The sequence below is a fragment of the Ascaphus truei genome, chromosome 3, assembly GCF_040206685.1.
Source record: "Ascaphus truei isolate aAscTru1 chromosome 3, aAscTru1.hap1, whole genome shotgun sequence".
Classification (NCBI taxonomy): domain Eukaryota; kingdom Metazoa; phylum Chordata; class Amphibia; order Anura; family Ascaphidae; genus Ascaphus; species Ascaphus truei.
The window spans coordinates 15,790,409-15,800,988 of NC_134485.1; the positions used below are offsets into that span (position 1 = coordinate 15,790,409).

Below are 10,580 nucleotides of genomic sequence, written 5' to 3' on the forward strand. Positions count from 1 at the left end.
CATCCTGTCATTCTATGCCACACATAACAACAAATCACACCTCACCTTCACCCTCATAATACACACACTACACTCAAAAACATGCAATTTACAACATGTCTATGACCAACAACACCCACTCACACACGTCACACACACAACATGCGTCATACACACACACATGCCATCACACACGCCACATACACACATGCTCTCACACACACCACACACCATCACACACAACACACACACAAATACACAAACACATGCACACACACACGCACTCAGCAACGCCACACGCCCTCAACCACGCAACACACGTACTCACACACACACACCAACCTCCTCTGCTGATACAACACACAAAACAACACTTCAACATAACCTTAACTACCACACACAACACAACCACCACTAAACAAACACACACACCCAACCCACTGTTCCAATTACCTACCCTTCACCATACACACTACACTGAATACAATGCACATTTACACGTCTCACCACCCACTCCCATTGCACATCAACATCCCACCACACACAAACATATACAACAACACAACACCTCCACTACTAACACACCTAGCACAATAAATCACCTCTTCCTTTCAATAACATATTTTACACAAAACATTACTATTTACACATCTGTCTAATTTATTGCACACAAACACTCAACTAACCAACACTGACACACACACTCACACACCACACACTCACTATCACATCACACACTCACTCATCCACACACACACCCCACACAATCAACAATCACACACAATAATTACATACACACACTATTCTGCCACACACACAGCCAACATTAACACAAAACAAAAACACACACAACATTTCAACACCTACACAAACGCACACCAAACACAAATAAATACCCCTCAATACTGTCACACTTTATCAATTTACAAACTTTTCACAGACCACAACCGGATGCCTTCAACACCTCGACGCTTCAACGCTGTGCCAAAACACACAATACAATCATTGGATCGAACTGCGCCTTGACACAACAACATCAGGAAGTATTGTAAACACAATCGCACTGAAACACTTCACTAACATCACACACAACACCTACCTCAACACACACATCAACAACTTTTAACAACACATCACAACTTACACACACAACACCTCTACAACACCTACAATAACGCACATCACAACAACAACACCAAACACACATCTTCACAACACAAAACATGCCACCCAAAAAACACCTTCGCAAAACAAAACATACACACCCTGACAATGAACGTGACATGCACACACACAAATTATATGTACTGCACCACACAATGCACACACCCATTTCACACACATTGAAATCCACGCACACAATGCTAACAAACAACTCACAACGGAATACACAATAGGTCAACAACAAATCCTCACAACCACAACATCAACACCAACACATTACACACAACAACATCACACACTAATTCCATTTAATACACACACAGCAGGTATATCAAACGCACAAATACACACACAGCATCCTAACACAACTACTCAACAACACACACACACACACAACATCACCTGCTAATGAAACACTACAGCGCCAAACACGCCTTGCACAACAAAGAGACAGAGCCAGAATCAGAAGAGCAACACAACGAGAACAACAACAACAAAAACACAGAGACACACCCACTACATCAACAGACGCTCACACTACAGAACACCAACAACGTACTACAACATCCAGACTTTCAGAGACTACAGAACAGCATGAGGCACGCCTTGCAAAAGACCAACAACGTGCTACAACATCACGAGACGCAGAGACTACAGAACAACATGAAATACGTCTGCAGAAAATGCGACTACGAGCTACAACAAGAAGAGCCACCGAGACTCCACAACAACATGAAACACGCCTTGCTAAAGACAGAACAATACGGCGCACATCAAAACAACACCAAGACACACCAACACACACAGTACAACAAGCACTACAAGACACACATACTACATGTACGCATTCAACTAATTACACTTTGCTACGTGCCGCTTTCATATATAATCCACACATACTATACCAGCAACATCCAAAGGTGAACATTGGACACATGGACACTATATGTCGCTACTGTCAAGCAAAAAAATTCCAACATGAATCAGCTGGAATGTGCTGCAGCAATGGCAAAGTTCAGCTACCACCTCTACACTCACCCCCAAATCCACTTCTTTCATACATGTCAGGGACAACTTCAGAATCTAAACATTTCCTACAAAACATACGCAAATACAACTCCTGTTTCCAAATGACATCCTTTGGTGCTACATCCATAGTTGAACAAATTGGATTTAAAAGTACTTTTAAAGTACAAGGTCAAGTTTACCACAGGGCCGGCTCTCTTCTCCCATTACCAGACCAAGATCCACAATTCTTGCAAATTTACTTCATGGGCGATGAACAACAAGAAGCTGATCAACGATGCCATTGGATACCCAATACAAGACGTGACATTGTCATCTCCTTACAAAGGATGTTACATCAACACAACCATCTCATTAACACATTCAAAACATCACTTGAACGCATGCCAACTGATGACTATCAAGTCATTATCCGAGCCGACAAAACACCAGTGGGTCAACATGAACGTCGCTTTAATGCACCTCAAATCAACGAAGTCGCTATTGTTATAGCGGGGGAACAATTTCATACACGGGACATAATTCTTCAGCGGCGCGCTCATTCACTCACACGCATTTCTGAAACACATCGCTCATATGATGCTCTTCAATACCCTCTCATACTTTGGAACGGTGACGATGGCTATCACTTCAACATCATGCAAGTACACCCAACTTCAAAGGCAAACACTAACAAAACTGTATCCGCTATGGACTTCTACGCTTACAGATTAATGATACGAGATGCATCGCAAAACCACATTTTACATTGTCGACAACTATTTCATCAGTTTATTGTTGACATGTATGCTAAAATTGAAAGTGAGCGTCTTCTATACATACGCTTACATCAAAAAAAACTACGCGTTGATCAATACATACATCTCAGGGATGCTGTTGGCAACGATGGTAACGTTGACAACATTGGAAAAATGTTCATTCTACCAGCAACATTCACGGGAAGTCCTCGACACATGCACGAATATGCTCAGGACGCTATGGCATATGTTGCGCATATGGACGACCAGACTTTTTTATTACATTTACATGTAATCCAGCTTGGCCAGAAATAAAACAAGAACTTCAGGATGGACAGGCTCACAGTGATCGACACGACTTAATCGCAAGAGTATTTCGCCAAAAACTCATCACATTAATTCACATCATCACTAAGACTTATATATTTGGACAAACACGATGCTGGATGTACTCAATAGAATGGCAGAAAAGAGGTCTTCCACATGCTCATATTCTTATATGGCTCAAAGAAAAACTACATTCCATTGACATCGATAACGTTATCTCTGCTGAGTTGCCTAATCCTCAAGAAAACCCTATACTATTTGCAATAGTCACTAAAAATATGATTCATGGACCATGTGGAAACATCAATATTCATGCACCATGTATGAAAGACGGTAAATGCACCAAACAATTCCCTAAAACATTCATTGCAGACACACAAAGTGGAGATGATGGATATCCTCAATATCGAAGACGCGCTCCCACAGACGGCGGATACACAGCAACAATTACTATTCGCAACAACAAACACATCCAAGTCGACAACAAATGGGTTGTTCCATATTGTCCACTTCTAACAAAAATTTATAACGCACACATTAATGTGGAATACTGTCATTCTGTTAAATCAATTATATACATTTGCAAGTATGTCAACAAAGGAAGCGACATGGCCATTTTTGGAATCACAAATGAACACATCCATGACGAAGTTACACTCTACCAGCTAGGAAGATATATAAGTAGTAATGAAGCCGTTTGGAGGATTTTCGCTTTTGCCATTCACGAACGACACCCAACCGTTGTTCACCTGACTATTCATTTAGAAAATGGACAGAGAGTATATTTCACACCTGCCAACGCAGAGGCACTTGCTGCTCAACCACCAAACACTACTTTAACTGCCTTCTTTCAATTATGTCAACACGACTCTTTTGCACGCACATTGCTTTATCCACAAACTCCACGATATTACACTTGGAATGCATCCACAAAACAGTTCAAGAAAAGAAAGCAGGGCACACCTGTTCCCGGAACTGATGCCCTTGCAAGTGAAGCCTTATCGCGTGTCTACACAGTTCACCCAAACAACGCTGAATGCTTCTTTCTCAGAATTCTACTTCATACCGTTCCAGGCCCAACATCTTTTGACGCTATAAAAACTGTCAACGGTCAAGTGTGTGAGACTTATCGAGAAGCTTGCCAAAAACTTGGATTACTAGAGGATGATCAACACTGGAATACTACATTAGCCCAAGCTGCATTACAGTCATTGCCAACCAAAATTCGAAATCTTTTTGCCATTATCCTTACCACGTGCAACCCATCAAACCCCAACACTCTATGGAACACATATCGAGAAAGCATGAGTGAAGATATACTTCACAAAGCACAGAGACACAACCCATCACTCAATGTTACCTTTTCACCTGACATTTTCAACGAGGTACTCATATTGTTAGAAGATACATGTCTCTCTATCAATAACAAAACACTACTTCAATTAGGTCTAGAAGCTCCCCAACGTCATCATCACGATGTACTCAATACAGACCTTATGCGAGAGAAACAATACAATATTTCCATACTACAAGAATATGTTGCCACAAGAAAACCAATGTTAATTCCACAACAACTTAACACCTATGACAACATCATGCAGCACATAAACAACGAACAAGGTGCAATCCTGTTTCTTGATGCTCCAGGTGGAACAGGCAAAACATTTCTCATAAATTTACTCCTTGCAGAAATAAGAATGCACAATCATGTTGCACTTGCACTTGCATCATCTGGCATTGCAGCCACTCTTATGGATGGAGGAAGAACTGTGCACTCAGCTCTTAAATTACCACTAAACATTGCTCATGAAGAAAACCCAACATGTAATATTACCAAGACATCTGGCCAAGCCCGTGTTCTTCAAATTTGCAAACTTATTGTTTGGGATGAGTGTACCATGGCGCATAAAAAAGCACTTGAAGCCCTTAATAGAACCTTGCAAGACTTGCGTAACAATAAACAAATAATGGGTGGTGCTGTCATTCTTTTAGCTGGTGATTTCAGACAAACACTTCCAGTCATACCACGATCCACACCAGCAGACGAACTTCATGCATGCCTTAAATCCTCTATTCTATGGCGACATGTCAAACATTTTCCATTAACAACCAATATGCGAGTCCAACTTCTCGGCCACTCAAATGAACAACTTTTTGCACACACACTTCTTCAAATAGGTGAAGGTACTTTACCTACTGACTTAACATCAGGTGAAATTGCTTTTCCCACACATTTTTGTCACATGATGACATCACTTGAAGATCTCATACATCACGTCTATCCAAATCTCTTACACAATTACACAAACCACCAGTGGCTCTGTGAAAGAGCCATCCTTGCTGCCAAAAATACTTCTGTCAATGACATCAATCATCAAATTCAAGACATTATTCCAAACACAATTACTCAATACAACTCAATCGATACAGTTGTGAATTGCGATGAAGCCGTTAACTATCCACCTGAATTCCTACACTCCCTCGAACCATCAGGGATGCCACCACATCATCTTCGCCTCAAAGTTGGAGCACCCATCATGCTACTTCGCAACCTACACACACCTAACCTTTGTAATGGAACCAGACTGTGCATAAAAACATTGATGCCCAACCTAATTGAAGCTACTATCTTAACTGGCAACGCGAAAGGCCAAGATGTCTTCATCCCCCGCATTCCACTCATTCCTACAGACATGCCTTTTACTTTCAAACGGCTACAGTTCCCCATCAAACTAGCTTTTGCTATCACCATTAACAAAGCACAAGGACAATCTATAAAGTGCACTGGTATCAACTTAGAATCACCATGTTTCTCCCACGGCCAGTTATATGTTGCGTGCTCTAGAGTTGGATCCCCCCAACAATTGTACATCTTTGCTCCAACTGGAACTACCAAAAATGTCGTTTACAAACAAGCATTACAATGAACATTGACTTTCCTCAATTTCCATGAACTCTACATATTGCCATAAGAAATTACAAAAAAATGAAAGACACTCAATACACTACTGTCATCTTTTATTACTACATTATTTTACAACACACACTTTAACATTACATCAAATACACTCCTCTCAACAATGGACATTCACATCTTTCAAGAAGCATTTCCAACAATAACATTTTCAAAAATAACTACCGTAACAACTAACATACACTTCAAACATTTTCCCTCATATACATGTGCTTTCTACTACTGTTGATTTACAAACACAATTCTAACTAATATTACATAACATTGGCATCACATTACAACTTTCACATACAACATTTACACATACTTATTCACACTTCACATCCCGGGCAACGCCGGGTTTCTCAGCTAGTTTATATATAAAATGTTTTACCAGGAAGTAATACATTGAGAGTTACCTCTCGTTTTCAGGTATGTCCTGGGCACCGAGTTATAATGACAAATACATGGTTAGAAATACATAGTTACAATGAGTGAAAAGGTTTATACAGTGCATTATATACAAGACATTGTATGCACAGTTAAAGATAATATATATTATAGGCGTATATAACAGTTACAGACCAGATTAAAATGTGAGACAGCTTTAGTTTTGAAAGCACTTAGCTGGTGGTGGCTGTGAGAGTCTCCGGTAGACTGTTCCAGTTGTGGGGTGCACGGTAAGAGAAGGAGGAGCGACCGGATACTTTGTTGAACCTTGGGACCATGAACAGTCTTTTGGACTGTTATATGTTATATATCATATGCCCAGCGGGTCTAGTTTAAAAATAAAAACATGCTCGCCGATGGCCGACTCCAGTCCTCAATAGGTCAAGTTTTCAGGATCTCAATCAGTGACTCATAATGACTGAAGCAGGGATATCCAGAAAACCTGACCTGTTGGTGGCCCTTGAGTACTGGACTTGGCGACCGCTGCACCAACTGCTTTGTTTAGATGCTAGGCTGAACTTCAACCAATGGAAACAGGAGAAAGGCCATGAAGGTGTTATTCCCCCTCAGCCCTGACACACTAGCGGAAATATGTACAATAGGTGCAGCTGGTCAGCGATAACTAGGTAAAGTACTGTACCTGCAAGATCATGTGCTTAGAAATGTATTGGTTACTCCTAAAATAAGGAAATGCCATATCACACCCTGCAGGTGCTAATAGTAGAGGACTACATCATAAAAAATGACACATGACTGAAACCAACAATTGGTGTTGGGGAAGCAATTTGCAACCTTCCAGATATCAGCTGGGGTCTGGAGTTGGGGAACCATGTCACAAAGGGTTCTGGATATTAGCATGGATATCTACACGGAGCAGCAACAGACCCGTGCAGGCTTCAATCACACATTCACTGGAGAATGCATGAACATGAGAGGGCTATGAGAAATACACTTTCAGGACAAGCAAGCATAGGTCAATACTCTGCTCAGAGCAAAGCTGTGGACAACCAGCAAGAACCCATTTTAGGAGCGGGATGTATAGATCTAAAAATGGGGTTTGAAAGAAGACAAAGCACATGGCACAGCTAGAAGGGAGGCAGGTGATCGTACTTTGAGGTAATATTTGCCTCTGGTATAATGTTCCTGCTAATGTAATTTGCAGCTGGTATCAGTTGTTTAGAGGTAAGTGGCCCCTAGGGGTTAAGCTCGCCCCTCCCCACTTTCTAAGTTAGCAGGTCTTTTTCATGTTCTTGTGTTTGGACTGACCCAATGTGGTCATTCTCCCTCCAACAGTAAATGAGAATTTTAACCAGGTAGTGTTAGGACCTGAAAAAATTGGTAATGCCTTGGTGTGACTTGCAGACTTATAACGTGTTGGCCAAAGAGTTTAACTAAATAACCCTTATTCATGAGAATATCAGCATTGAAGTATTGTACTAATATTTTTTTTGACATATTGGATGTAGCATTGGGCATTTCTGTCTTTTGTTGTATACATTTGGCCACACTCAGTAGCACTCCTTTTGATACAGATACAGATACCACACACATATAATGTGGTGGGTTTGGGGGTTTCTTGAGCTTGCTGGGATTGTGTGTTTATATTTTCTCTTACCCTACAACAAAAAAGGAGGTGTCTACATGAGTGCCTAATAAAGTGAGTGATACAGTATATACAAAAATGTTACAAAGTTTAAAATTAAATGATATCCTACTATTGCTACGTTTCATTTTACATGAGAACTTTTTTAAGTTTCTTACAATTTGCAAACCACTTGTACAGTGATTGGCAGTAATGTGGCACCCTCTTATGCCAATGTTTTTATGGATGATTTTCTAAAATGTTTTATTTTTGAGACCACATATTATTCCAAGATGCCTTTTTACTGCAGATACATTAATGATGTGTTCTTTTTATGCGATGGGAACACTGATGAACTTATTAATTTCTTCAATTTTTTTGGATAGTTTAGACACACCTGTACTATTTACAAAAACTTGAAGCAAGCATCAGATTGCGTCTTTGGATGTACTACTGAGCCTACAACAAGGTAAGTTATACAATTACATACAGAAAACCCATGGGCTGAAATGTCACACTATATGCCAGCAGCTTTCACTCAGATACACTCAAAAAAATGTTGCCTTACTCTCAAAAAGTAAGAGCTTCATGTATCATAGATAGACCTGAAAAGTTACAGGAGACCCTAAAAGACATTAAAAAAATGGTATATAGCAAAAGGACACAAGGAAGAAATCATAAATAGGGCCTTCCTAAAAGAAATACCTGCTAAAGCACCGGTTGTAAAAAAAGATACAAATCAAGATACTGTAGGTTAACTTTTGTAACCAAACGCAATATGGCAAACAATTTTGTGAAACAAAACATTAAGAAACATTGTGAAGTATTACAAAATGATGATGTTCTGCTGTAGAGAACCCCCTAGATTCGCATACAGTAAGGCAGGGGTGCGCAAAGGGGGCGCAAGATTTTTCTGGGGGGTGCGGGCTTTTGCAGAGGCCCATGCGCTTCCACAAAGCATTAAAATTAAATGCCGGGGGATCACATAAGGCCTCTGCAACATCAACTTACTGCGATTTAGCCGGCATCTGGATTTGTCTCCATGGCAACGCGGTGTCAAATGACGTAGCAGGGTCATGGGGCGTGACGTCACACGCACGTTGTCATAGCAACGTGGCATCAAATGACACCGCGGGTCACGTGATGTCACATGACCTCGTGCGTGATTTGATGCATCCCTTAGTGAAGGGTGGGGGGGCACGGGCACTGGGGGCCACAAGGCAGGGGGGCCGCACGAGCAAAAGTTTGCGCACCCCTGCAGTAAGGGACAGAATCTTGGTGATCTGCTTATACATGTAGACAATAAAGATAATTACATAGTTCCCCATGTTTAAACTACACCGAAATCTGGTTGTTTTAAATGTTTTAACTGTTTCATGTGTCATAGTTTAAATACTGGTAACTCCTTCAGCCACCGAGAAGTGGTGAGAACTATCCTATTAAGCCAAGAATCACATTTATGACTACACGTTATATATTTAATAACATACCAATGTGGGCAAAACCAACCGCATGTTGAAAATTAGGTTTATTGAACATAAAAGCAAAATTGGACGTGGGGAGGAAGAAACAACCATAGTCCAACATTGCAAAAGAATTCAGACATACTGTTTCCTCTCTTAAAATCATGGATACAGAACACATGAATATGACAATATCAGGATTGGACAAGGACATGATGTTACTGCGTAGGGAGGCATTTTTGATTTTCACCTCAGAGACAGTTTTTCCAAAGAGACTAAATGCCAATTTACATCTTGGATGTTTTTTAGAGCCCAGATAATGAATTTCTTTTGCTTTTAGATGTGCTCTTAAATAAACATGATTTACTTACATACTGATGCTACCGCTTCTGCTCATCGCATCTGGAACCTATCATCATTCTTGATTACTATTAGGTATGTTATACTAAATTCTATCATAGTCTCTCCTTTTTGTTCTTTTCAATTTTTAGTGAAATATTTTTTTTTTATACATTTCTGGTAATTTCGTGTAATTGTTATAATTTAACACCATTCATGACAAGTAGAGGCCCTTAATTTTAAACTTTAACACTTTTTGTATATATCACTTTTAGGCACAGATATAGACCCCTCTTTTTTGGGGTGTAGGGTAAGAGACATTATAACTATTCGCAGTGGGTCTGCACCTGTTTTTTTCCTCTGTCATATGATCGTTTATGGAGATTCTGCAGGGTTAGGACATGAAGCTTCCCTGCGTCCCCCTGACCTCCTATAAAGACAGTAGAGTGCAGAGGACACATGCGCGAGGAGTAGATGACGTTTCAGGAATACAAAACCTTGGGGTGGTCTCTATGACAAGCGGATTGCACATTCGCACTACCACAGCGAAATAGGATTCA

The 10,580-nt window shown here is 40.4% G+C and overlaps 1 long non-coding RNA gene across 1 annotated transcript in view; it reads left to right on the forward strand.

Annotated features, from left to right (window-relative positions):
• The window catches only part of LOC142490869 (uncharacterized), a 17,255-nt gene extending 7,139 nt beyond the window's left edge, over positions 1 to 10,116 (forward strand). The window contains exons 2-3 of the long non-coding RNA XR_012800120.1: positions 8,610 to 8,687; positions 10,022 to 10,116. This is a non-coding gene — a long non-coding RNA (uncharacterized LOC142490869). The remainder of the gene's footprint in view (positions 1 to 8,609; positions 8,688 to 10,021) is intronic.
• Positions 10,117 to 10,580: the final 464 nt, after the last annotated feature.